This window comes from Ranitomeya imitator, chromosome 4 (assembly GCF_032444005.1).
Source record: "Ranitomeya imitator isolate aRanImi1 chromosome 4, aRanImi1.pri, whole genome shotgun sequence".
NCBI lineage: Eukaryota > Metazoa > Chordata > Amphibia > Anura > Dendrobatidae > Ranitomeya > Ranitomeya imitator.
Genome location: NC_091285.1, coordinates 610,005,704 through 610,033,497, shown reverse-complemented (window position 1 = coordinate 610,033,497; position 27,794 = coordinate 610,005,704). Strand labels below are relative to the sequence as shown.

The 27,794-nt window shown below is 47.6% G+C and overlaps 1 protein-coding gene across 2 annotated transcripts in view; it reads right to left on the bottom strand.

Annotated features, from left to right (window-relative positions):
- Window positions 1–27,059, bottom strand: part of SLC23A2 (solute carrier family 23 member 2) — a 119,368-nt gene extending 92,309 nt beyond the window's left edge. Inside the window, exon 1 of one of the 2 annotated variants that reach the window (XM_069766582.1) lies at window positions 26,883–27,059. The gene's annotated coding sequence lies outside the window, so the exon portion shown is untranslated. Of the gene's footprint in view, window positions 1–11,662; window positions 11,739–26,882 lie in introns of those variants that run through there. The other variant, XM_069766583.1, reaches the window with a different exon arrangement.
- Between the last annotated feature and the right edge of the window lie 735 nt (window positions 27,060–27,794).

The following is a 27,794-nucleotide window of genomic DNA, read 5'->3' as shown; positions in this document are numbered from 1 at the left end:
CAAAAACAAACAAACAAAAAAAAAAAAAACCACTTGTTCGTCAGGCGAGAGGATTTTTAAGCTGCTTAACAAAAAAAATATAAAAAAAAAATCAAAAAAAAAAAATCAGTGTTCTCGGCAGCACATCATCTTGTGGAAACAGAAGAAGATGTGCTGCCGAGAGCATGATGTTGTATCTGCACAGAACAGTAAATTGTTCTGCGCACAGAGAATTGTGGTCCTCCTATAAACTGGTAAATCGCTGATCTGCGGCTGACTGACGGCCGGGCGGTGTAAATAATGGACCCTTACATGACATTGATGAGAGGAAGGAGCGGTGCGAGTCTCCAGGGCTGCCGGAACCACATTTACAGGGCAGACCCACGCCTCTCCTAGTAAAGTCTCCAGTCCACACAATGCACAAGGGGGGCTCTGTTTAGGGCTCACACTTCTCCCATGGACTCTTCACCCAAAATGATGCAAGAATGACAGCTCAAAAAACACAAGTAAAAAGCAGCAGAAAGGCAGACGTGGGCTTCTTCGTAACACATGAGCACGGTCTTGGAGACACGGCACAGAACGCATCCTCAGCTTATTATCCTGCAAAAACAACGCCAAAACTAATGACAAAAGGGATCAGAGCCTTCTTCTGTCATCAGTGAGACATGTCAGGTAATTAAGAAGGTGCACCTTTTCGGTTTGTGTCACAACAGATATGAATTGCACATCCTGTCTGGAGGAGAACCAGAATGGCTGCCCCCCGTGCCCCCCACTGGTCATAGTTGTACTTGACAATAGACTTTGCATAGGACGGTATCATGCAGCCAGGAGACGGACAGCAGGGCCCCACACGAGAGATCAACGGCTGGGACCTGCAAGCCAATTTAAGGCCTTTTTCAGTAAAAGCACTGGCTGTAGGCTTGTTTGTTTTTTAATTTGGGGGGGGGGGGAATGAACACCTTCCTGCTTATGCTTCACCCTACCCAGGTCCAGCAGCCACATCCCCAGCACTCTCGGGGTCTGTTACTGTCTGTAGCGCTTGTTGGCAGGTTGCGGGATGCAGTAACGGAAAGGAGGCAGAGCAAAGGTTAAAATTAACCTTACTATAACAGGGGTATACTAGAGGCAGGAAGGCGAATGTAGAGGCAGGGGGTATTAACACTTTCTATATTACTGACAGAGGGAATGAGGGCGAAGGGTATAACCAATGTTCAGCAGTAGTAAACTTATCAGTCAGACGGCTTCAGAGTTGAGAGTCTCGGATGCACACGGTGGGTGGTGCCGACACGGTCAGCATGTGATGGATACATTGCAGTACCACTTCCTGGCGGTGAGTCTTCCATGTCTTGCTCGGGGTCCTGAGTAACAGGAAGAAGAGCAGTCCTTTGCACTGCCGGGGCTGGACAGAGCCTGGCAGAAGAGGGCGAGTATGGGTAAAGTTCTCAATAAGTCACCCAGCTTCTGTTACGCGGCACGCGCGAGTTATACGGTGGCCCATGACGTTGAGTAACTTGAGCAGTGAGGTCCAACGGGTGGAAACCGGTTCTCCAGTCGCAGTCTTTGTAGGGAGTAGCCGGAGCAACGTAGCGCGGTCCTGCGCTGTTACAGTGCTCAAAGGACGGAGCACCTAAACTCCCCGGCTGTGTGCTGCGTCTTCCCACCAAGTCTCTTCTCCATGTCGCACCCCCTGCTGTCTGTCGAAAAGATCAGTCCAGGTCTCTAAACTTTCCCCCCAAACAACAAAGGTGACAGTCCCGACAGTTCCGGCCCCAGCATGAGAAAGGTACCCCCGGCACGGTCTCGCCTCTTACACGCTCATGTCACAACAACGTTGCAAGCAATTGTGCAGTCAACTAAACGATTGGCTGCAGTATGAGGAGAACGCTGCAGACAATAACAGACACTGGAAGAAGCTACTGCACCTGGGAAAGGAGAGTTCCACCATGTCCACACGTTTAGTTTTTTTTTTTTTTTTTCTCCCCCAATCAGTATTTGAAAGCCAAGAATCAGGAGTGGAACAATCGGAGGTAAAGTGGAAGGCTGCGCGCCCACGATCAGGAATGGCGGCTTTTTGTTGGATTTGTGCTGCGTTCTGCAGTACAAGCATCTATGGGATTTATAGAAATCCTCTGCCCACTGTGCCTCTATTTACCGCTGTGTAGCCTCAGCCGCGGGGCAGGTTTACGAGCCGCAGCATGGTCATTTTGGCATGGGAAACACTACTGCCCGCTGTATAGTTTCCCCATAACCAGTCATTAGATGGGGTAAATCTGCGCGATTAGAACGCAGCAAAAAAAAAAAAAAAAAAAAACCTACATCCGTAACACTGCTACTCCTGATCATGGGCACCCCAATAGGCACACTGCACCACTTGGTCTGGCTTACAAATACTGATGTGAAACACTGACCAAATACTGAACATATGAACGCAGCCTAAAACAGGGTATTGATTATTTTATTTTATTTTATTTATTTATTTTTAAAACAAACCCAATGAACAGGGATTTTACTAAATCAGAAAACACCTTTAGGCCATGTTCACACGTTCCTGATTTCCCTGCTGTTTTTTCTGCACTAAAAACCGAAGCTCTTGGCAGAAAACGCAGGTGGATTTTTTGGTGCGTTTTTGGTGCGTTTTTTGATGCAGTTTTAGTGCGGTTTTTTATGCAGTTTTCTCTGCAGAGTCTGTATGTTTTCTAGGAAGTTTTTTTTAGGGTTAAAATGGCTGAAAATACCCTACCCCTACGGCTATATTCACACTTAGCGGTTTTTACCGCGGAACCGCCGCGATTTTGATGCTGCGGGTCCGCAGCAGTTTCCATAGCGTTTACAGTAACATGTAAACCCTATGGAAACCGCAAACCGCTGTGCACATGCTGCGGGAAAAACCGCGCGGGAACGCAGCGGTTTACAACCCGCAGCATGTCACTTCTTTGTGCAGAATCGCTGCGATTCTGCACCCATAGGAATACATTGAACCGCTTACTTCCCGCATGGGGCTGTGCCCACGTTGCGGGAAGTAAGCGGATAATGTGCGGGTGGTACCCGGGGTGGAGGAGAGGAGACTCTCCTCCAGGCCCTGGGAACCATATTTGGGGTTAAAAAATAAAAAATCTGGTTATACTCACCCTCTGATGTCCGGAGCTCCTGGGCGCTGCACGCGGCCGTCCGGTCAGAGTTGCTGTGCGACCAGGACCTGCGGTGACGTCGCGGTCACATGACCGTGACGTCACGAAGGGTCCTTCTCCCACAGCATCTTAGGAACCGGACCGCCGGGTGCAGCGCCCAGGAGATCCGGACATCAGAGGGTGAGTATAACCAATTTTTAACATTACTATTGATGCTGCATATTGCTGCATATGCAGCATCAATAGTATAGGCGGAAACCCGCAGCGCAAAACGCGGAACAAACCGCGATAAATCTGCAGGGAGAACCGCAGTTGTTTTGCCCTGCAGATTTATCAAATCCGCTGCGGGAGAACCCGCAGGGACCCGACGCAAGGTGTGAACATAGCCTAACTGTAGTGGGGGGGGGGGGGGGGGGAGTTCTTTATTTTATTATTGTTACTACCTATGGGGGTGATAAGGGGGGGGGGGGGGGTCATTTACTTTTTTTTTTTTTATCACTGTGAGGTTATCGCAGTGATCAAAATGTGCCTGGAACGAATCTGCCGGCCGGCAGATTTGGCGGGCGCATTGCGCATGCGCCCGCCATTTTGGAAGATGGCGGCGCCCAGGGAGAAGACGGACGGACACCGGGAGGCCCGGTAAGTATGGGGGGGGGGGGGAGGAGATGAGGGCACGGGGGGAGCGTCGGAGCACGGGGGGGTGGCATCGGAGCATGAGGCGGTGGGATTGGGGCACGGGGGGGCAGCCACACTCCGCCCATGCACTTCCTGCTGCAGCGGTTCTGCACCACAAACCGCAGAAAACCCGCAGATATTTTTTTCGTCTGCGGGTTTTACTGCGGGTTTTACCCTCACAATAGAGGTCAATGGGTGCAGAACCGCTGCAGTTCCGCACAAAGAAGTGACATGGTCCTTTTTTACCGCAGCTATTCAGCGCGGCTTTTTTTAGTGAATTTCCGCATCATGGGCACAGCGGTTCCTGTTTTCCATAGGGTACATTGTAATGTACCCTGCATGGAAAACAGCTGCGGACCCGCAGCGGCAAAATCGCGGCGGTTCCGCAGTAAAAACCGCATTGTGTGAACATGGCCTTATCCGTCCTGTAAATAATAAATTGCCATTTAATTAAGGAGTGCAAATCAAGTTCATCATGCATCCTCCTACAGCACTGTGCAAAAGCCACATATTACAGTAGTCCTCTAAAAGGTCCCAGCTATGAGAATACTAAACAAAAAAAAAAAAAAAAAAAAAAAGTATAAACCTTTCAGATCCAGAGATTTAAATCACGTTTTTGGCATTACAAAAGACGCCTCTTGCAGCGTTTCCTAATTGAGGTGGTGCCATTACAGCGGATAAGTCCCCAGATTTCACAACACAAACTTTGCAGATTACTACTCTGATCTCCCAGACCAAGTGATTGTAGTGAAGTTTGATCATCATGGCAGAATTGCTGTATAATCCTTAGTAAACATTTCTCACTCTTCCCTAGCCTGACTGACAGCTCCTCAGTGTGCCTCCTCCCTGCCCAGACCTCACCTTGCTCTGCACAAGCTGCAGTGGTCAGTAAAGCTGGGTGGGTGAGTGAAAGGAGACTGAATACACTGACTCCATTTTTAACTGATCGCAAAGTGTAGCTAATAAAATCGGAATTATTCAGCCATTCTGACATGGCTTTTCAAAGTAAACACATCAGCCCTATCCGGTCCAATACATTGCTTCATTAGGCATGTAGTATGGATTGTGAAATCTGGTAACAGATCCACTTTGAGAGCCCATTTACGATCTGCTGACAGTTTGGGTAGCGACTGGTGAGTTGCTAACAGCAGAGGAAGGAATCAATAGCTTGTAGTGCGGTAAAGGGTAAAAAGCAGGATTTGGTGCCGACTTATCACAGCACGTGGAATCTGTGCCGATGTGTGGGACACCAGTTTACTAACAGGGTTTGTTTTGTTTTTTGTTCATTTGACATTTTTACAGTTCTTCCTGAATGTGAATTTGTGGAGAGGGTAGAAGATGCACGGCGGCGTGTGTAAGGCTACGTTCACACTAGCGTTGTGCGCCGCTGCGTCGGCGACGCAACGCACAACGCACGCAAAAACGCTGCGTTTTGCGACGCATGCGTCGTATTTTGCCAAAATTTGGACGCAAGAAAAATGCAACTTGTTGCGTTTTCTTGGTCCGACGCTTGCGGCAAAAAAGACGCATGCGTCGCACAACGCAGCACAAAAAGACGCATGCGTCCCCCATGTTAAATATTGGGGTGCATGACGCATGCGTCGCCCAACGCAAACACGTCGCAAAACGGGAAACGCTAGTGTGAACGTTACCTAAGTGAGGAGACCACCCACTGACCCCCAAAAATGCAGCAAACACACAAACCAGAAGCTGTCTGCAGACTTTACTGCTTGACGTAAGGCTATATGAACATCTGGCCACAACAGATATGGAGGAAAATAAGGAGTATATTAAAAGCTTCCTTAACATCAGCATAGAGTTCAAGCAGAGCTTGCTGGGACTTGTTGTCCCAGCCCCACACTGAGCTACCACTGGGTTAAACATACAAATCTGTTGGGAGAGGTAGGAGGCCGGTGAGAGAATGTCGGACTGATGGCAGAACAGCACAGATCTCATTAAGCGCCTGGTGGAGTAGAAGTCGTGTGTGAAGGTGCACAGTGTGAACAGGCCAGCCCCCTCCATCCAGGAGGATCCCTGCCCACCCCAGGAGGAGGCAATATCCTGTCCTTTGTGCATGAAGACGTCTGGTGACTCATCAGGATGAATCAGTGGCCTAAAAATGGACATTTCTGATGTGCGGTGACTTTACGTCATTAACAGCCGAGGCATTCAGATAACAGATGATGGGGGTTATATCCTCGAAAACCGCCCCCCTGTGATAACAGGTGCAGCTATTACCAATTTTATCTAATGAACTGGTTGTATAAAAAATAAAAACCTATCCACTTGGCATCCATTTTTTCAGGGGTATAGTCCCCAACATGTTATTTTCTACACTGATGTCAAGACTATGGAAATTTAAAAAAAAAAAAAAAAAATTATAATGGTGTCGGTATTAACCGCATACTCGCATTACACTCATGATCCAGGGTGTAAGGCTACTGAGGAGCAACATGAAGAGTCCTGTGAGGCTGGTGGACCATTCATTATATGTAGGATTAGCCCACCCAAGAATGACATCTAATAGGCTCCGGACTGCGGGGCTGTAACACGGCCCAAATCAGCAGCCAAAACATCCTGCTCCTATTCTGCCAGAGTGAACATCTCCGTGCCAGGGGAAGCAGGAGAAGGCGCTGCGCACATGGCGACACATCAAGCGCCAGTTACATATGTTCCTATATATAATAATAATGAAGTGCGGGGGGCTGCCGTCTGCCGGAGTCTGAATCCATCATATGTGCCAGCTAAAAAAGACTGAGGGAATGGAGAGCCGTGAGGCATGTATTATATGTTACACATTGGGGCCCATTGGTAAGAAAGGTACACTGCTTTAGTGGGATCCACATGGGAAAAAAAAAATTGCTTAAAATGCTCTTTGAATGAACTTCCTATCGATTTCAATGGGAAAACCAGCTATGACTGCTCTCCTCTGTCTTTCTGCTGATGTGGTGATTGAAGTGTCTCAGAGGAGGCATTTCTGCCTGGGAAGAAGAAGAAGAAAAAAAAAAAAAAAACTACTTCCTTGTGCCATTGAGAACCACAAGAAATAAAGCAGATATGTCACCAGATTTTATGATGCACACTGCATCACATTACATAGATTTTATACCTGTTGAGACTGGTGTACTCACTTGGAAAATCCATGTCAGAACAGACATGAAGGAGCTAGAAATGGACTCAAAAAATGCTCATATTTTAAAGCATCCACATAATATTAATTTTCATAGTAAGCACATCAGCCTCATCAGGTTTATCTATATAATAAATGATTGCAGTTCGTATTGAAAAAGAAAAAAAAATAAATAGTGACATCTGCTTTAAATGGAGTGCAAAGATGCCATTTAGTTGCCAATATAGATTTAATCTGCAGATAGTGTTAAAATGCTGCCTTACGAAAAGTATCGCTACTGGAAGAAAAATAATAATTACGGTATATACTTCCGGGAGCTGCTCACCTTCAGTCACAGTGACGTGCACGCAGTCTGTACAGTCACCGCATGCGGCAGGATGAATGGCGGCTGTAGTCACTCCCTGGCTATTTGACAGAAGCGATCGGAGCCCAGAGACAGATGTCGGCCGTGTAATGTAACCGGCATCTACAGCGTTTGGAAAGAGCTCCGCTCCCAGGCCCTCTCCACACAAGGGAAACCCCGCAACCACGTACACACGATAAAGAGTTTACAGGGTATTTCCACCTCATACATTTATGGCAGATCTGGAATAAGTGTATAGAAGAGGTGGGGCCGCAGCCATGTCGTGTTCAGGGCCCTGATGTGCTGCTGTCGGGGGAGAGGTGGTGAGGATTCCTAATCCCTTGTGAGGGAATTCCCACCTGGCAGCGGCCATGATGGCACCCCGATCGAGATAAATGTTCTGGTATATTCAGCAGTCAATTACAATCTTAGAACAGCGCCATATGGATGGCAATATGTAGGCGAGGACGAGTCAGAGCCGATCCTGTCAGACAGAGGGGCCCATACACCGTCCTTGCACAGGGACCCTCTTTCGTCTGCCAGTGGCGGACACAATACAGGAGCAAAATAATCAGTTTTCACTGGATGAAGAAGGGATGATTTCTTACGCTTGTCTGAACTCAGGGCTACATGACTGAAATAAACGGTTACTGATCACGGAGCAGCTTTATTTTCAGGGCCTCTAAATAAATAAGTCAAATTTAGCCGTTCTGTGAATGAGATGGAGCCTCAGAAAGGGAAAGGTGTAAGGAAAGGTGCGAGGCCATCAGCAGTATGTGATTCATTCACCAGAGCAGCGCTCACTCCTATCCAGTGTTGCCAGGAGACAAGGAAACCGGAAGCGTCGAGAGACTTTACAACCGGCTGTACAGAGGCACATGGGGCGACGAGAGCACATATCAATACACTTCAAAAAGGGCCAATTAAAACAATTCTTGATTTGGAGCAAAATTCGTGAACCCTGTGCACAATTTTGAAACATTTGGAGCAAAAAATGTCAAATACAAAAAAAAAAAAAAAAAATAATGAATTGAGGCTTTAAGTTTTTACAATGAAGTTCACTTGAACTTGTATTTAGCCTGGTATACGTTTTTAGTTAAACATAAAAAACAGATGACAAAAATTGGTATACGGGTGGCGTCTGGGCATGAAAAAAAAAAAGAAAATTTTCATACAACAATCTGAACCCCGAGGGCTCGTTCACTGCTGGATTTTTGCACAGTGTTTTTCCTGCCACAACACTTTGGTGTAGAAAAATCTGTGCTGCAAATGCATGTTTTGCATCAATTTATCTTGATTCACGAAACTGATGAGGATAGGACATGCGCTAAATTTAATGGAACAGATCAAAAAATTTTTTTAAAAAGTGAATGCTTCCATTAAACGGCATATACCAAGATTAGATGTCACCCTTTACCTGTAGCACAGGATCGCTGGGGTAGGACTGTTCGGACCCCCCACCAATCCCAAGAATGGGCGAGAGCTCTCAGAGAAGTGCAGACTGAGCATGTGCACCTCTGCTCCATGCCTTCTCCACAGGACCGCCAGAGGTGGCCAGGCGCCGCGTTCAGTAGTCTCCATCACTCCCATTAAAAATGAATGGAGCCGAGATGCGTATGCGCTCCATCTTTGCTCCATTCAGACCCCATTCTTGGGATCTGTGGCGACCCCAGTAGTTGGACCCCCCGCGATCAGGAAGTTCTTCCCGATTATGCAGATTGAGGGCCACATCTTGACACACACTGTAAACGCTGCGGGTCTGTGTGCTCCATCGCAGAGGAGATAACCGGACGCAGCCTAAAAGCAGATCTAACAGGCAGGAATCTGACTGATCAGACCTCAATGACAGTCAAAGTGACATATCCAATGGGGTGTAACAAAATGGAAATTCAGAAATGATTCATTCATTCGGGAAGCTACAATTGGTTCCATCCTGATCCCATATAAATCCACGGAAAATGCCAGATTGGACACAACACAATCCCGGCACAGGGGGCCTTTATACAAGCACTGCACACGTCTAGGAGCTGGGAGATCAATACACTATTGCCCAATAGTCATTCTACAGTGAACGTATAAAAGGGACAGGAAACCATAAAAATAGCTGGATCCATGACAACTACCGGTAGTTTAAGTTGCATATCTCCAGTTAAGTTGTCAAATAATACAATTCCTAGAAGAATAAAAGATAAAGGCACAACAACAAAAATAAAGCTTCCAAGCGCAAAAAGCGTTTCAGCCTCATTTATATACTAATGAAGTTGGCGACTTCTCGGTGATGGAGGAACCAAATGTATGGATGGACTGGTCTTCACAAGAGCTACATGTGCATATGAACAGTGTCAGGGGCGAAATCCTGCTGTCCGTCCCTTTAACTCCACAGAGTCATTTTTGCCTATAAACATAATCAGTATGTGCCATCTTGGTTGGCCGTTTTCCCTTAGCTTCTGATGAAGGCCCCAGTGGTGGCCAAGACGTAAAAACATACAGAGGACCGCTATTCCAAAATAAAATCTTCATTCAGAATTGACTGTTCGCTTACCCGATCGATGGTATAAGGAATGTTTCGAGACAATTAGGCAAAGAAAAAACTGCAATTAACAGTACTTAATTTATATATTAGTTGCAGAAATACTGCAACATCAAAACCTCATCATGGGAACGGCGCCCCAGTGTCCTGATCCACAGCACTTCATTACTTCTAGCTAGCAGGACGGAGGTAACCACCGTATCCCACAGCCCATATTGGCTGCTGCATCCTTAACTAGGTTATACACCAACTAGCTATAGTGACTCGAAGACAGAGGTATATACCGTGTATATAAAATATTAATCACCATCTAACCTAGAGAAGAAGGCTGATGGCAGAAGACGATCTTCTGGTGAACGTTCCACCAATAACATAATAGCCCATAATGGTGTTAGATGTACAAACTAGGCAAACAAACTGGCCGACTGACAGCTAGTATGGGTGACTGACAGCCAGCAAGGACTAAAGTGATTGTGACTGCGTTGGTGGAATGTCCATCAGAAGATACATTTCAGCCTTCTTCTCTAGGTCGGATCGTGATATCCATCATATCCCTATATCCTCTAATCACAGATGTTCAATGACACAAGGATGGACAACCTTTCTGGCAAGTCCTTTGGTAGATTGGTGACTACTGTGTGCGGAGTGGATAAGTACACGTACCAGTACAAGGTCTTGTGGCGGCTGCAGAGCACTGGTTTGCAGTATTAGGCAGTGACCACTAAGTGTAGCGCTCCTCTGCACACTACCTACATCCAGCCAACGCCATGGGCATGAGCTGTATGGTCGGTGGGGTCAGACTGCACCAATCTGATAACCTGGCCTAAGGATAAAGGTTCTCATTGGGTGTACTTCACGGCTCATATAGGGTCCTTAATACCCAGACTGATCCGTTCTGAAACGACAACCTCCGACACATATGAGGCCGGAGATCAGAGTTGGGAGACCCGCGATCAGTCCGGGTTCTGTGCTCCGTATACGGACTGTGGCATAAAACACAATAAATTTGTATGTGCACATTTAGGATACATCACATTAGTCAATATTGGTACACCACTGGGAAAGACTGATCATAAGACGGTGGGACGCTGGGCCATTTGTTATGAGGGGACTTTTTCAAGTCACTACTCTCTGTGTTGCACCAGTTTTAATCCATTGGGCTGCCCTAGAAAGGTGACTCCACTTTTTAAATCTCAACCTTACTGGTGTTTGAGACCCTTTTTGAAGTATAAAAAAATAAAAATAATATGCCGTAGCGTTACATAAATCTGGCTTAAAACACGATTTTTATAAGCAAGTGAACCCTCTTTTAAAAAAAAGTGACATAAGTTGGAAGAAGATATTTAAGCTATTAAAACTGTGGCAAACGCCTGGACACGTGGCCCCCTACCACTATATGGCGCTCGGACCACAGTACAACGGCCGACCTGGGGGGCATCTGCCCTGAACTGCCGGCTGTATAGGCAGATCATGTCTCAACTGTCGGACATTACAGGCCGTGGCATCAGTACAGGTAGATAGATGTATATGATGGAGACCACCGTACCCATAGGTGCTACGGACAGCAGGCAGCGGTCAGGCACAGACGTATGGGGAAGGGGAGAAGGCAGAGTATCACAGCGATGGATGGGCTCACATAAAGTAATATACAGGGAACATGCCGGCTCCGAGACGTACCCACCACAGAGAACAAAGACCGTGCCCAGACACTGCTGCCAGCTCTGCCCACCCCACACACATCATCAACCAGGGACATACACAAGACACATGAAAAAGGCAGAAAGCAGAAATAAATATGAAATATTCAGAGCTGGTAGTAATGGAGTAGAAGGAAGCAGAGAACATGTGTGCAGTGTAGTACGGGGACCCTCGCTCACCTTGGGGGCAGGTCACGGCTCGGGGAGGACATGTGTCTTCGGTGGCGCTCGCTCGCTGTCTGGGTCATTATACAATAGCACAGCATGCTTATTTAAGATGCCGGAAGAATGCTGCATTGCATAAGAGGCCAGCAGTCCTGCAGGCTGACTGCATCCAAGAGTGCCCCCTAGTGGCCAAACTCAGAACAGCGCTGATCTCAAGAGAATGGCATCTACCCTGGTCACTTACTGATGTAAACGCTGTGAAACCCCTCCGAAGGACCACCACTAGGAGACCACCACCCCTTCATCCAGGACAGATCTCACTGCAAGATGAAACCATTCCATGAAGATCAATAAAGGGCCACGCTCTCATTTCCATCTAATAACCTTTGTGCACAAGAAACTTCTCACGGGTGAAACTTTGCTGCAATTGCATCCAGGCTGGACAGGGTTAGATCTGCACAAGTGTCCGGCAATGGCATCCAGGCTGGACAGGGCTAGATCTGCACAAGAGTCCGGCAATGGCATCCAGGCTGGACAGGGCTAGATCTGCACAAGAGTCCGGCAATGGCATCCAGGCTGGACAGGGCTAGATCTGCACAAGTGTCCGGCAATGGCATCCAGGCTGGACAGGGCTAGATCTGCACAAGAGTCCGGCAATGGCATCCAGGCTGGACAGGGCTAGATCTGCACAAGAGTCCGGCAATGGCATCCAGGCTGGACAGGGCTAGATCTGCACAAGTGTCCGGCAATTGCATCCAGGCTGGACAGGGCTAGGTCTGCACAAGAGTCCGGCAATTGCACCCAGGCTGGACAGGGCTAGATCTGCACAAGTGTCCGGCAATGGCATCCAGGCTGGACAGGGCTAGGTCTGCACAAGTGTCCGGCAATTGCTTCCAGGCTGGACAGGGCTAGGTCTGCACAAGTGTCCAGCAATTGCATCCAGGCTGGACAGGGCTAGATCTGCACAAGAGTCCGGCAATGGCATCCAGGCTGGACAGGGCTAGGTCTGCACAAGTGTCCAGCAATTGCATCCAGGCTGGACAGGGCTAGATCTGCACAAGTGTCCGGCAATGGCATCCAGGCTGGACAGGGCTAGATCTGCACAAGAGTCCGGCAATGGCATCCAGGCTGGACAGGGCTAGGTCTGCACAAGTGTCCGGCAATTGCATCCAGGCTGGACAGGGCTAGGTCTGCACAAGTGTCCGGCCTACACAAAACTGGTCCCTAGTCACTGGCAGCAAACACCTTACACCTTGTTTAAAATCCCCATCCTGTATTATGGAAAGGGAGAATCCCAAATACCCTTAGTGACTGCAGAGGCGGCATAGTATCAACTATACATTATATCATACGGATACAGTGGCTGGCAAAAGTATTGACCCCCTCAGCATTTTTCGTGTTTCGCTACCTCACAACCTGCAATTGCACTTTTTTTTTCTTAAGGTTTAGCATGATGCTGCCACCACGTTTCACTGTAGGAATGGTGTTCTTGGGGTGATAGCTGCGTTTTGACGCCAGTTTACATTGGTGGCCAAGAAGATCGATTTTGGTCTCATCATCTGACCACAGCACTTTCCTCCACACATTTGGGGAGCTTCCCACGTCTTTGGGCAAACTCAAAACGAGCCTTACAATTTGTGTGTAAGTCAAGGCTTTTTTTCTACCCACACTTCCACTCTCTACGGCAGGGGTCCCCAACCTGTAGCTCCGCGGTTCCATGAATTGCGGCTCGCGGCTGTCTGCAAGCTTGGTGCACTAGCTCCAGATTTAGTAAACTGCTATGAAGAGCACATCTCAAAATGGTGAACTTTGTGAGTAGCCCTGCACAGAAGAGCAGATATTGGTACATATCTACTGGTCTTGGGGGTTTAGAGGTAATTTAATCATGGTATGCTGGAGACAGGACGATACTACCGGTCAGAGGAGGTGCTTGAAGCTGGATGTGACTGTGTTGAGAGTGAAGGAAGAATGCTGAATGGGGGTTTGGTGGTAACCCCTGGATCTTGGTGTACTGCTTCAGGGTGATTTGTGTGGAAAAGCTTTGGCGATCATTATACCCGTTGGGGACTTTAGTTGCCACTACTGTGAGGGGGGACAGGAGCTGGATGAGGCTCAAGGTTAGAAAGGTTGGGGACCTCTGCTCTGTGGAGTGTACGTAATGGTGTGAACGACACCTATGCAGATGTGTGTGCAACTGAAATACGGCCTCCCCACTGATGTTTGCTGGGTTAGTAAGTGACTTGTTTTCAGTATTTTGCACCCTGTGCGGCCCCTGCTTTTACCTTGGGGGACCCTCTGAATCCTGTCTATGTATTTGTGTCAGGACATGATATTGCAAGTATGGCTGATTTTCCCCGCTCAGTGATATTTTTTAATTTTGTTTTCCCTTTTTCAGTGAATTTATTGTGGTAGTACAGACATATACTCCAGTCTGTGCTTGGGAAGTCCGCAGCTCCTTCAGGGTTAACTTTGGCCCCTGGCTGCCTCAATTAATGTACTCCTTGCCTGGGCTGAGAGTTTTGGTGGATGGCCATCTCTAGGCAGGTTTGTTGTGGTACCATGTTCTTTACATTTTATAATGGATTTGATAGTGCTCTGGGGGGGAAATCATCAGAGATTGGGATACGGTTTAATAAACCAACCCTGACTTGTTCTCGACAACTTTGTCCCGTGTAGATCTCCTTGGTCTTCATGGTGTTAGATTAGTGGAGCCTCTTTCTTAATGGTGCAGCTAGTGATGAGCGAATGTGCTCAGATAAAGTGTTGGCCGAGCATGCTCGTGTGCTAACCGAGTGTCTCAGGTGGGCTTAAAAAAAATATGTTCAAGTCCCTACGACTGCATGTCTCGTGGCTGTTCGACAGCTGCAACACATGTGGGGATGGTCTGTTTATTAGGCAATCTCTGCATTTATTTAACAGCCGTGAGACATGCAGCCATGAGAACTCGAACATAATATTCGAGCCCGCCGAAGACACCTGAGCATGCCCGGATGACACATTATCTGAGCACATTCGCTCATCACTAGTTGCACCCTCTGTGGCCTTCCAGAAAAGGTGTGCACCGTATATACTGGCAGACAGATTGCACACAGGTGGGCATCCTTTCACTAGGCATGTGACTTATGAAGGGAATTGCATGCACCAGACATTTTTAGGGGCTTCATAGCAAACAGGGTGAATATATATGGACAAGCCAATTTTTTGTTATTTGATACTATAAATTTAATTTATGCCTATATTTTTCGCACTTCACCAACTTAGACTACTTAGTGCTGATGCATCAAACACAAGTGGGATTCCAAAAATATTAACAGGTTGTAATTTACCAAAATAGGTAAAAAACAAGGGGGTGGGGTAAATACTTTTGAAATCCACTGTATAAAGAGTTTGCAGTCTTTTCTCCTAAAATGCCTGTTTTAGTAGGCAATAGTATTACCTAGCACAATCATGGGCATCTTCTCATCCAACTTTTTACAGGGCCGTTATGGTATTATTGCTTCTAGAAATTTACAAATTGACAATTGAGTGTTGCCATTTCTTGTCAAAAAGGGATGTTGCCCTGGGTAGTCTGGAGTCACCAGCACCGATCGATGGGGGGCAATCATGCGCACCTCCACTCCATTCATTCCTATGGGAGTGCTGAAGATCAGCCAAGTGAAGCGATCCACTATCTCTGGTGATCCCAAAGAGTGGAGACGTGCAGGATCAACCAGCACTCCATTCACATGGGGCTCTTCTGAGCTCCGGTTCTCAGGATATTTGGATGTTCCAGAGGTCAGACCCCCAGCAATCGGAAAGATTTCCCTTCTATTCCATGTATAGGGAAGAAATAAAAAAAATTAATAAATAAATTAAAAAAAAAAAAAAAAAAACCTTGAGACAATCCCTTCAAAGCGATTAGGTTACTCCAAACTAGAGAATACCCCTTTAAATGCCAGATCTGGTAAGGATCAGACTACTGGGACTCCGTCCCCCAAAATCCCCCTTGTAAATTTAAACATGCCACATATTCCCCAACAATTCCCTAGCGGGGAAAAAAAAATAGCACAATGACAAGTAGCAGAGTTCAGTGCCAACATGCAGCAAACTATTATTACACAATAGTAGGATCTCCATCTGCCCGTGTCATTACGACATCCCCGGCCGTCAGTGTCACCTGCGCCCTCGCCTTACCATTCCGATACTAATCTTACTGAGCATTGTGCCTGCGGGACAATCGTAAGACGACAGCGGTAATATATACCCAAGAGATAGGAAAATCCCTAAAAATAGATGCTGCATTAGTTACCAGCCACCTGAGGCCGCCGGCGTAAATTATGTCTGGATTAGAGCCAAAGCATGTGAGCTAGAAAGAGAACGCAGAACAGCATGGCTACCTCACCAAGGAAGAGGTCTACAGCCAAGCACGCCACTGCCAGCAATGCAGAGGTATACCAAGAGGAACATGGCGGGTGGTACTGTGCCAGATGACCGCTTTCAATAGTTATTTTCCTGCGTAAGATAATAATAATAATACACACCTCAGCGTTACAGCTAAATCCAATGATTGGCTGCTCATCATAGAGAACATGCCGGCAGGAAAATGTTCATGTTCTTGATTTGCCCAACAAGATGGATCAGATTAAGCTGGCCATACACAGACGACTGGCGAAACGATGCTCCAGCTGACAGCCGACTCTCCCATATACACGAGCGCTCCCTCATCCCACGGCCATGTCAGCCGACTCTCCCACATACGCGGCCATGTCAGCCGACTCTCCCACATACGCGGCCATGTCAGCCGACTCTCCCACATACGCGGCCATGTCAGCCGACTCTCCCACATACGCGGCCATGTCAGCCGACTCTCCCACATACGCGGCCATGTCAGCCGACTCTCCCACATACGCGGCCATGTCAGCCGACTCTCCCACATACGCGGCCATGTCAGCCGACTCTCCCACATACGCGGCCATGTCAGCCGACTCTCCCACATACGCGGCCATGTCAGCCGACTCTCCCACATACGCGGCCATGTCAGCCGACTCTCCCACATACGCGGCCATGTCAGCCGACTCTCCCACATACGCGGCCATGTCAGCCGACTCTCCCACATACGCGGCCATGTCAGCCGACTCTCCCACATACGCGGCCATGTCAGCCGACTCTCCCACATACACAGCCATGTCAGCCAACTCTCCCACATACACGGCCATGTCAGCCGACTCTCCCATATACACGGCCATGTCAGCCGACTCTCCCATATACACGGCCATGTCAGCCGACTCTCCCATATACACGGCCATGTCAGCCGACTCTCCCATATACACGGCCATGTCAGCCGACTCTCCCATATACACAGCCATGTCAGCCAACTCTCCCATATACACGGCCATGTCAGCCGACTCTCCCATATACACGGCCATGTCAGCCGACTCTCCCATATACACGGCCATGTCAGCCGACTCTCCCATATACACGGGCGCTCCCTCATCCCACAGCCATGTCTGCCGACTCTCCCATACACACGAGCGCTCCCACATCCCACAGCCATGTCTGCCGACTCTCCCATATACACGAGCGCTCACTCATCCCGCGGATTTATTAGTGCAGTTTTTGTGCGGATTTCACCTGCGTTTTTACACATGCGGATTCCTATTATGGAATAGGTGTAAAACGCTGTGGAATCCGGACAAAGAATTAACATGCTGCGGAAAATAAACTGCAGCGTTTTCGAGCGGAAATTTTCCGCAGCATATGCACTGCAGATTTGGTTTTCCATAGGTTTACACGGTACTGTACAACGCATGGAAAACTGCTGCGTATCCGCAGGGCCAAATCCGCTGCGGAGTCGCAGCCAAATCTGCAACGTGTGCATATACCCTAAGGAAACTTCTAAGCCAAGCATGGCCAAAAAGTCTCCGTACACTCGCATGTCGATCTCCACAAAGAGAAACTTCATCCCTTAGAACTACTGAGGATAAAAAGTTTGATAAGTCAGAGCTAGCAGGGAATGTTTCTCAATAGTAACGATGTATAAAAATGATTTCTGATAAGTGTCTGTCTAGAGATTCTATATAATGGGTTAAATATGAGCTGCACCATAGCAATTACTCCTAACATCATTACCGCGACCGCACAAAAGCCAGGCTCATCTGATAATTACACTTAACACACTGCTCACCATTTAATCCCAGAATCTGAGGAAGGCTTGCCTGGGACAAGTGTGGTTTTTGCAGAGTCTTGCCTACAGATGCCATTTAACCACTGAGAACAAGCTTTCACTAGGTCCCTATAGAAAGCTGTATAAGCGACTTATGCGCCTGGATAGGATCATCAACAACACGTCGCCAGTTCTGCATTTATCACCCACTCCTGATTTTGGCTTACAAATACTAACGTAAAGTACTGACCAAATACTGAACATAGCCTAAAGGTCACATACGCTTTAGGTCAAAACTTAAGATGTTTTTTTGTTTGTTTGTTTTTTTTAACTAAATTGGTAGAAAAAAAAAAACTAAGACAACAAATATGGCTCCATTATTTCTCTAGCAGGAGTCGTGACCTGGTTTTCCAAAACTCCCCAGTAACAAATCTTAAAAATTAAACGAGAAGTCTTGAGGGAAAAATATAGCAATAGAAAGCATATAAAAAAATATATACTTTAAAAAAAAACGAAAAAAAAAAAAAACATTGGGCTGGATGCAAGCCCCGATAGGACCAACAAACAAACAACAAAACAGTGTGAAAGCTCCCTGAGACACTACTGATGTAGGAGAGGAGGAAGTAATACACGTTGTCCAGGATTACATGTTGAGTGGGTTGAGGTCCAAGTAGTAACAGGAGTTTCCTATACATGAGAATACACACAACGTAAATCTAGATGAATCCCTAAAATTGACATACAAGTGGCTAAGGCAGTGAGGAAAACTACCCTTCCATTCATTTGAAAATATGAACTGAAAAACTAAAAGTTTAAGGCTATGTGCACACATAGGAAATGTGGTGCAGAATTTTCTGCACTAAATCTGCATCTCCTGGCAGAATCCGCAGGTGCGTTTTTGGTGCGGTTTTAGTGCGGATTTTGTGCAGTTTTTACCACTGTGGATTTCAGAAAAGCTGCAGAACTGCACAAAAGTAGTGACATGCACTTTTTTTAAATCTGCAGCGTTTCTGCACAGATTTTTCTGCACCATGTGCACAGCTTCTTTTTTTTCACATTGATTTACATTGTACTGTAAATCACAGTGCAGTTCTGCAGCGTTTCTGCTGCAGAAAAAAATGCTGCAGAACTGCACTAAATCTGCATCATGTGCACATACCCTAAAATAATATTGGAAAACCTCTGTGGCTAAATTAAAAATCTAACGTAGCATCTACAATCTTGTCTTGCGCAGGCGTGTACTTCGGAGGACACAGCATGAAATTCAACCCAATATTGCGGCCAGCATGCAGCCAGCGGGTAAGGAAAGGGTGAATCAAACACCCGAAAACCCCGCCCCTATGACCGCAAACCTGTCCCGCCAAATTCAGGTGACAGGTTCCCTTTAACGATATCGTTGCTTTTTGTGACGTAGCAACCATATCGTTAACAAAATCGTTATGCATGACAGCGACCAACGATCAGGCCCCTGCTGGGAGATCGTTGGTCGCTGGGGAATGATCAGGACTTTATTTTGTCGCTAGATCTCCCGCTGACATCGCTGAATCGGCGTGTGTGAGGCCGATTCAGCGATGTCTTCACTGGTAACCAGGGTAAACATCGGGTTACTAAGTGCAGGGCCGCGCTTAGTAACCCGATGTTTACCCTGGTTACCATTGTAAAAGTAAAAAAAAAAAAACAACAAAAAAAAAACACTGCATACTTACATTCCTGTCATGTTCCTCAGCGTCAGCTTCCCTGCATCACCCAGTGTCAGCGCCGGCCGGCCGTAAAGCAAAGCAGAGCGGTGACGTCACCGCTCTGCTTTCCGGCCAGCGCTTACACAGTGCAGGGAAGCTGACGCTGGGGGACGCGACAGGAATGTGAGTATGTAGTGTTTTTTTTTTTACTTTTGCAATGGTAACCAGGGTAAACATCGGGTTACTAAGTGCGGCCCTGCGCTTAGTAACCCGATGTTTACCCTGGTTACCCAAGGACTTCCGGATCGTTGGTCGCTGGAGAGCTGTCTGTGTGACAGCTCTCCAGCGACGCTGCAGCGATCGGCAGCGTTGTCTAGATCGCTGCAGCATCACTTAATGTTTCCTAAGGATATGTTCCAACGGTCAGTAAATACTGCGGCTTGGACGCTGAGCACATCCGCAGTGTCCAACCCGCAGCAACCAGATGTTATAGCATAGTGGATGGCATTTCATTAAATCCCATCTCCACTATGTATTCAGAGACGTCCCCAGCATCCCTGCAGAGACGGACATGCGGCACGTCTTTCCAGACCGCAGCATGTCTATTTGTGTTGCGGAGATGCTCAGTCTCCGCAGCATTAATTACCCTTAGACTATCATTAGATGTGGTAAAACTGCATTATCTTTATAGTCACATGCATATTAAGTGCGAAAACGCAGCTTACTATGCATGTGAACTAATTTAAATAATGTCTTACCTTGTGACACAGCCGAAACTTTGTGTCCACTGCAGTTCTCGCGATGAGCGGAGCTGACGTGCACGCGGCTGCCGGGGTTATCTCCGGTCATTTGCCAAGTTCTCAGTTAGCTGATCGTGAGAACTGCAGTTCAGGTGACCGCCACAGACCAAGTTATCTTCCGTGGTCATCTACTGTACAAGCTCCGCCGTGTCTGGATGTCAGTATGCCACCATCCAGCCTGCCACCGTTCAGCCTGACATAAAGATGTAGCAGAGCTGGACTCACTGTGGGACATTATGGATTATCTTCTCAGCGGACAGGTATGGTCTACTGTTGCTTTTTTTTTTTTTTTCCCCCAACAGGAGATCGAGGGTTTCGGGGAATTAGGTGTTGCAGTAAGTATGGTTTAAATTTACAAAATGGAAGATGAAAGGAGTCTGTCTTTATTTCAATTAAAGATTGCCTTGCGCAGGCGTGTACTATGGAGGACAGAGCATGAACTTCAATCCAATATTGCAGCCAGCAGGTAAGGAAAGGGTGAATCAAACACCTGAAAACTCCGCCCATATGACCCAAAACCAGTCCCGCCAAATTCAGGTGACAGGTTCCCTTTAAAGGACTTTATTCTGGCTGTGTCTTTATTTACCATAACTATAGCATTAGTAATGGATAGGGGTCTTATAGACACCTCACCATTACTAAGCAGTGGGCTTGATGTCACCTGACAATACAAAGGTGACATCAACCCCACAATTACCCCGCTTTCCACTGGTGAGGGCCAAAATCCATGGGCCTCGCCAGCCTGAGAATACCGGCCGCAGCTGTCTGCTTTTTCCTTGGCTGGCTAACAAATATAGGGGGGCCCTATAATAATATTTGTTTTGGAGGGGATCCCACTATTGCTATTCATCCAAGGTAAGCAGACTGCTGCGACCTGGTATTATCATGCTAGTAAGGTTCATGGATATTGGATCCTTACCAGCCTGAAATACCAGTCCCAGTAGCCTGCTTTACTCTGGCTGTTTAAATATAGGGAGACCCCGCACCATTTAAAAAAAAAAATATATATATATATTTATTTATTAAAGAGGGAGCCTCCGTGCTTTCCTCCACTTCCTGTGTCTGCATGTCCGGCTGTGCCACAAGATTCACCATTATGTAAATTAGTTCACACACGTAGTAAGCTGCGTTCCCGCACTTCATGCGCATGTGACTAGGGAAATAATGCTGTTTTACCGCATCTAATGATAGTGAATGGGTAATTTACACAGCGGACACTGAGCATCTCCCCTACATAAATTGACATGCTGCAGTCTGGAAAGACGCTGTGCATGTCCGTCTCCGCAAGTGATCAGCAGGGCGTCAGTGCATGCAGAGTGGGCATGGGATTTCTTGAAATCCCATCCACTATGCTGTAACATCTGGCCGCTGTGGGTTGGACACTGCAGATGTACGCAGCATCCAACCTACAGCGTTTACTGAGCGTGGGAACATACCCCAATATATCTGCAAACAGGAAATCACTTTTTTCCCTTCCCAGAAGCCAACTTTCAATTAGCTTTATTTCAAGTGACAAAAAAAAAAAAAAACCGCATGCAATGAAAAAACGCATCAAAAACACAGGTGACCTACCAGTGAACTCAGGTGCAGATTTCACCTGCATCAATTCCTAAGCAAATACTGAGCCAATCCTGACTGTGGGAACATACCCTTAAAAAAAAAAAAAAAAAAAAGTTTTCCTCGTCCCCAATAAAGCAGGCCTCATTATAGGAATAAAAGGGAAGAGAAGTTGGAGCCACCCTAAGGCCCCTTCACGTGTGTGTATAAAACACGTAGAGTAGGTGAATAAAGCAGTAGCGGGTCTGTATTTTACCATCACTGTATTTCCAGTATGGATAAAGGAGGAATTAAACTACAAAGCTTCTCCTATACGTGCAATGCTAAACACGTAAGGCACATGTATGCCATCCACGCGCTGTACGGTTTACACGGACCCATACACTTACCTATCCATTACAGTAAACGGCTGCCCACTCTCCCCAGTCCCACAAGCCCGCTGTCTTGGGGTAATCCTTGACACTGATCTCTCCTTTAAACCACATATCCAAACCCTTTCCACTTCCTGCCGCCTCCAACTCAAAAATATTTCACGGATCCGCACATTCCTAAACCAAAAATCTGCAAAGACCCTAGTCCATGCCCTCATCATCTCCCGCCTTGACTACTGTAACCTCCTGCTCTGTGGCCTCCCATCTAACACTCTTGCACCCCTCCAATCTATTCTAAACTCTGCTGCCCGACTAATCCACCTGTCCCCCCGCTATTCCCCGGCCTCTCCCCTCTGTCAATCCCTGCACTGGCTCCCCATCACCCAGAGACTCCAGTACAAAAACCTAACCATGACATACAAAGCCATCCACAACCTGTCTCCTCCATACATCTGCGACCTTGTCTCCCGGTACTCTCCTGCACGCAACCTCCGATCCTCACAAGATCTCCTTCTCTACTCCCCTATTATCTCCTCTTCCCACAATCGCATACAAGATTTCTCTCGTGCATCCCCCCTACTTTGGAATGCTCTACCACAACATATCAGACTCTCGCCTACCATCGAAACCTTCAAAAAGAACCTGAAGACCCACCTCTTCCGACAAGCCTACAACCTGCAGTAACCACCGATTGACCAAACCGCTGCACGGCCAGCTCTACCCTCACCTACTGTATCCTCACCCATCCCTTGTAGATTGTGAGCCCTCGCGGGCAGGGTCCTCTCTCCTCCTGTACCAGTTGTGACTTGTATTGTTAAAGATTATTGTACTCGTTTTACTATGTATACCCCTCCTCACATGTAAAGCGCCATGGAATAAATGGCGCTATAATAATAAATAATAATAATAATAATTATTGGCCCTGGTCATCCGTGCTGCTGGAAACACGGACACGTCTCCGAGTGTTGAGCACAGACACCATCACTTCGGATGGTTAATCAACGCACAGATGTCTGACCTATATCTGTCTACAAGGAAGATTTTGGGGGGGAAATCCTCTAGATTCTAATAAACTTCTTTCTCATACAAATAAAGATAACTTTAAAGAAAAAAAACCAAAAAACATCATCCCCCTAAACAAACAATGGCATCGTTACAATTCGCCTCATCCATCACTGGCTCCATAAAGGCACGTGCTCAAGAAATGCCTTAGGCTCAAACACACAGGGCCTCTTATGTCCCTCAGCTTTTCCTGTTGGATTGATCTACCTTGTCTCCAGACTAGAAAATCTTCCTCTCCGGTCATCAACGATCTTCGCCTCTGGTGGTTAAAGAAATAACTTAAAAGGAAAAAGTTGGCAACAGTTCTGTCAATAAGTGTCAAAGATGGCGAGGTGCTACTATAGTCGATCTATTTCCTTCAAAATCTGTGCTTGGTCCTAGACAGAAGGCCAACAGTTATCAATTTTCCAAACCTCACGGAACACCAACCTCAGGACTCCGGTCAGACAGACTTCATTCAATGTGACCACAGTGGCTCATGAGACCAGGGCTGTGGAGTCCGAGCCCATTTTGGTGGAGTCGTGTCATGGAAATTGAGTCGGAGGTTTGGTTTACCGACTCCACAACAGGGTTGAAAAAGCCAGAAGAATCTTGGAATTTGTCAGCCAAAATGTTTTCCTGGAAGGAAACACATCCTTTCACTCTACACATCATCTAAAAGGATCATCCAACAAACAAGTCGACATTCTGAGCCGGAAAGACTCTGGATGATTGTGTTTTAAAGGGAACCTGTCACCCCGTTTTTTGAGATTGAGCTATAAATACTGTTAAATAGGGCCTGCGCTGTGTGTTCCTATAGTGTATGTAGTGTACCCCGATTCCCCATGTATGCTGAGAAATAACTTACCAAAGTCGCCGTTTTCGCCTGTCAATCAGGCTGGTCAGGTCGGGAGGGCGTGGTGACATCGGTGGTTCTTCCTCAGCTTTACGTTGGTGGCGTAGTGGCGTAGTGGTGAAGACACAGCGCGCGATCTGCGCTGTCATCCCTTTCGTCGGTGGGGGCGGCCATCTTCCTGGGGCCGCGCGTGCGCAGATCGAGTGCTCTGCTGCACGGGGCTTCAGGAAAATGGCCGCGGGATGCCGCGCGTGCGCATTAGAGATCGCGGCGGCCATTTTCCCAAAGCCGAGATGCAAACTCGGCTTTGGGAAAATGGCCGCCGCGATCTCTAATGCGCACGCGCGGCATCCCGCGGCCATTTTCCTGAAGCCCCGTGCAGCAGAGCACTCGATCTGCGCACGCGCGGCCCCAGGAAGATGGCCGCCCCCACCGACGAAAGGGATGACAGCGCAGATCGCGCGCTGTGTCTTCACCACTACGCCACTACGCCACCAACGTAAAGCTGAGGAAGAACCACCGATGTCACCACGCCCTCCCGACCTGACCAGCCTGATTGACAGGCGAAAACGGCGACTTTGGTAAGTTATTTCTCAGCATACATGGGGAATCGGGGTACACTACATACACTATAGGAACACACAGCGCAGGCCCTATTTAACAGTATTTATAGCTCAATCTCAAAAAACGGGGTGACAGGTTCCCTTTAAGTAGTCAGTCTCCTGCTTAACTAGAAGATTGAGGCATCCAGATGTAGACCCATCGGCCTCAGAAGAACACAAAGCCACCACTCTTCTTCACCCCGAATCCGAAGCCCCAGAGGAGATGTTCTAGCTAATCTCTCCAAATTCAAACTGGTCTATGCATTTCCTATTCCTCTGCTTCCAAGAATTTTACAGAAGGTCCATCAGAAAAGCTTAAGAGCATTCTAACTGAAGCTCTGTGGCCACAAAGGAGCTGCTTCATACAGCCGAACAAGATTAATTTAGAAGAACTTCCGTATTTATTTTTCCAATCAGCTCAGATCTCCTTCAACAGGGACCCATTTTCTATCTGCAGTCAGAAAACTTATGTCCTACAGCTTGGCTTCTGAAAGCCAAAATGTCTGTCTATCATCCTTACTTTACAGTAAAGTAGAAAGTTACAAATAATATATTAAATACTTGACAATTTTTGCATCCTGATGTGGTGATCCTACACATAACATCTCCAAAATCCTGGGTTTTCTCGAAAACACGTAGGAGAAAACATCTCACAAGTCCATACTGTGATGAGGAGCTTGGAAATAATGGCGGAATAAAAAGGTAATGACAGCGGCCAGATGTCCATTTCCTAGGGTCTCTGATCTGTTGGGAAGGTACCCACTGTTCTTAAGGAATAACCATTTTTGTTAAGCTACTATATGTTCTAAACTTGGACAGTATCTTAGCTGCATTCTTAATAGACATCCCAAAGACAAAGCGAGAAACCCAGGCCTTCTCTACTAGACAACCCTACCTAAACTGCTTCTTTTGATGACCAGATTATTCTTCAAACTAAATAAGTGGCTTCAGAGTTCGGTCTCCGGCATTTATTCTGGGCTTTTTGTTTTGTTTTTTTTCGCCAGAAACTGACAAAGAAGAATTCCCTCTTTACATGTTCCCAGAATCATCAGCTGACTTGAGAGAACCAATACCTGGGGAGAAAAAAAAAAATCTCTTCGTCCAAGTGGATCCAAAAATGGCAAGATAGCGTCTAAAATTACTATTGCCTCCGGTATTAGGAGTAGCAATATTCTCAGTTGCCCAAGTCAAAAGCCATCTCATGTAGAGGAAATAAAGGCTCATTCCACCAAACCCCAGATGTCACCTGTGACCCGTGCGGTCAGCATTGTCCAGTGCCAGCATCAGGAGGGTGGGAAAAACTCTGCTGTAACTGACAGATCCCGAAACTCCATCCACGGAACAACCCCGAAAGCATCCAGCTCGGTCCTACACATCCAAAAGATACATCACATCCATAACAAAGTGTGCCCCTAGCCAGCTGGGCCATGGATGCCTGAGGGCCACAACATGAGACGTCTCTCCTGAGAACCACCATGTGTGGGCCAGTCTATCCACACTGAGCTCTCCCAAAACTACCGCCAATATCCACTAGTGGTAGTCACTAACGTGCCCCTCTACAGTATTCAAAGCAGCCTTTGCCCCAGTCAGATCACAAATGAGGCTAATCACCCAAAACACAGGGGCAGATTCAGCAAAACTGGAGCAGCTCGCACTATGCAAGTCTTAATGGAGCAGAAGAGGCGACAATCTCATTATTGGGAATCCGTCAGCAGTTTATCGACACGTAATCCAAGGACAGCGTGCTGTAGGGGTTAAAACACAATTCAATGATGACACATCGCTGGAATCAGGGCCTCTGCCCCAACATCATGCTGCTCTCAGATGAAACCTGCCACAGATAAGAGGCGCACAAGGCGTCATACACTCAGCACGGTTATGGCACCACAAGCACCAGCAGTGACCCCCGACCCCAGCTTCACCCATCTCATCAGAACTGTGTTCATATGAATGGAGGGAGCGGGCAGCCACCCCCAGCTCCTGCGGTACTACAAGTCCCAGTAACACCCAGGGCTGTAGTGTTCCTGCTGCACCATGCAGGCAGGTCTGGGGAGGATGCCATGCAGTGTGGCAGTGCCCGCAAACGCACAGCGAGACACTGCCACCACCTGGTCAGCAGAGGTACATACAGATGCTGTGCCCACCATTGCCCCTGGTCGCCAGCCCGTGCAGCCCCGTATGTATTACCTGCCATCACCGGCTCCAGACGGCGACTCCCCGCAGTGGCCCGTAACCCCGGGCTTTCGTCTGTCGGCGGCGGCGGCACTGCCAGGGGAGAGAGGCGGACCGCACCACACACACAGCAGAGCGCCACTGACAGTTCAGAGTTAACCACGCCTCCTTACGTCATTACGCAGACGCCGTGCTCTGGCGTGAAGCTGCGATGCGTGACGCGCTGCCAGCACCTGCTGTCACTTCCTGCTCAGTGGCCGCCCGCCCGCCACGTGCTGGAGCTGCTCATACGGGATGTCAGTCACTGAGTCAGTGCAGTAATGGCCGTCACTGAGGTCACTGCTGGGGTCATGCAGTCATCACATCAGGGGGGTTCACATTGCGTCAGCAGCAGCCCGTTCAGCACATACGCTACCGGGCTGCTGCTAGCGCAAGTGCCTGCGCTACATCACGCTATATGCTAGCTCTATCTGCGCCAGCAGTGACGACCTGGAAACTCTGCAGCCCGCCTCTCGGGTCCGTCACTCAAATGACGGCACATCGCTAGCGCAGGCCCATTGTGGGCGTGCGCTAGCGATGCGTTCGCCATTGCATTAAATGGCGGCGTTAACGGACTACATTACACCACGTTATGCTGCGGTGTAAGGCTACGTTCACATTAGTGTTGCGTCGGCAGCAGTGGTGACCCATGCGTCATGCGCCCCCATATTTAACATGGGGGGTGCATGGACATGCGTTGCTCTTGCGTTTTGTGACGCATGTGTCAGGGCGCAGAGGACACAGCAAGATGCAGTTTTTTCTGCGCCAAAAAGCATGCAAAAGTGAACGCATGCATCACAAAATGCTGCGTTGTGCATGCGTTTACATTTGCGTTGTACGTTGCGTCGCCAACGCTGCACCGCACAATGCAAATGTGAACGTAGCCTA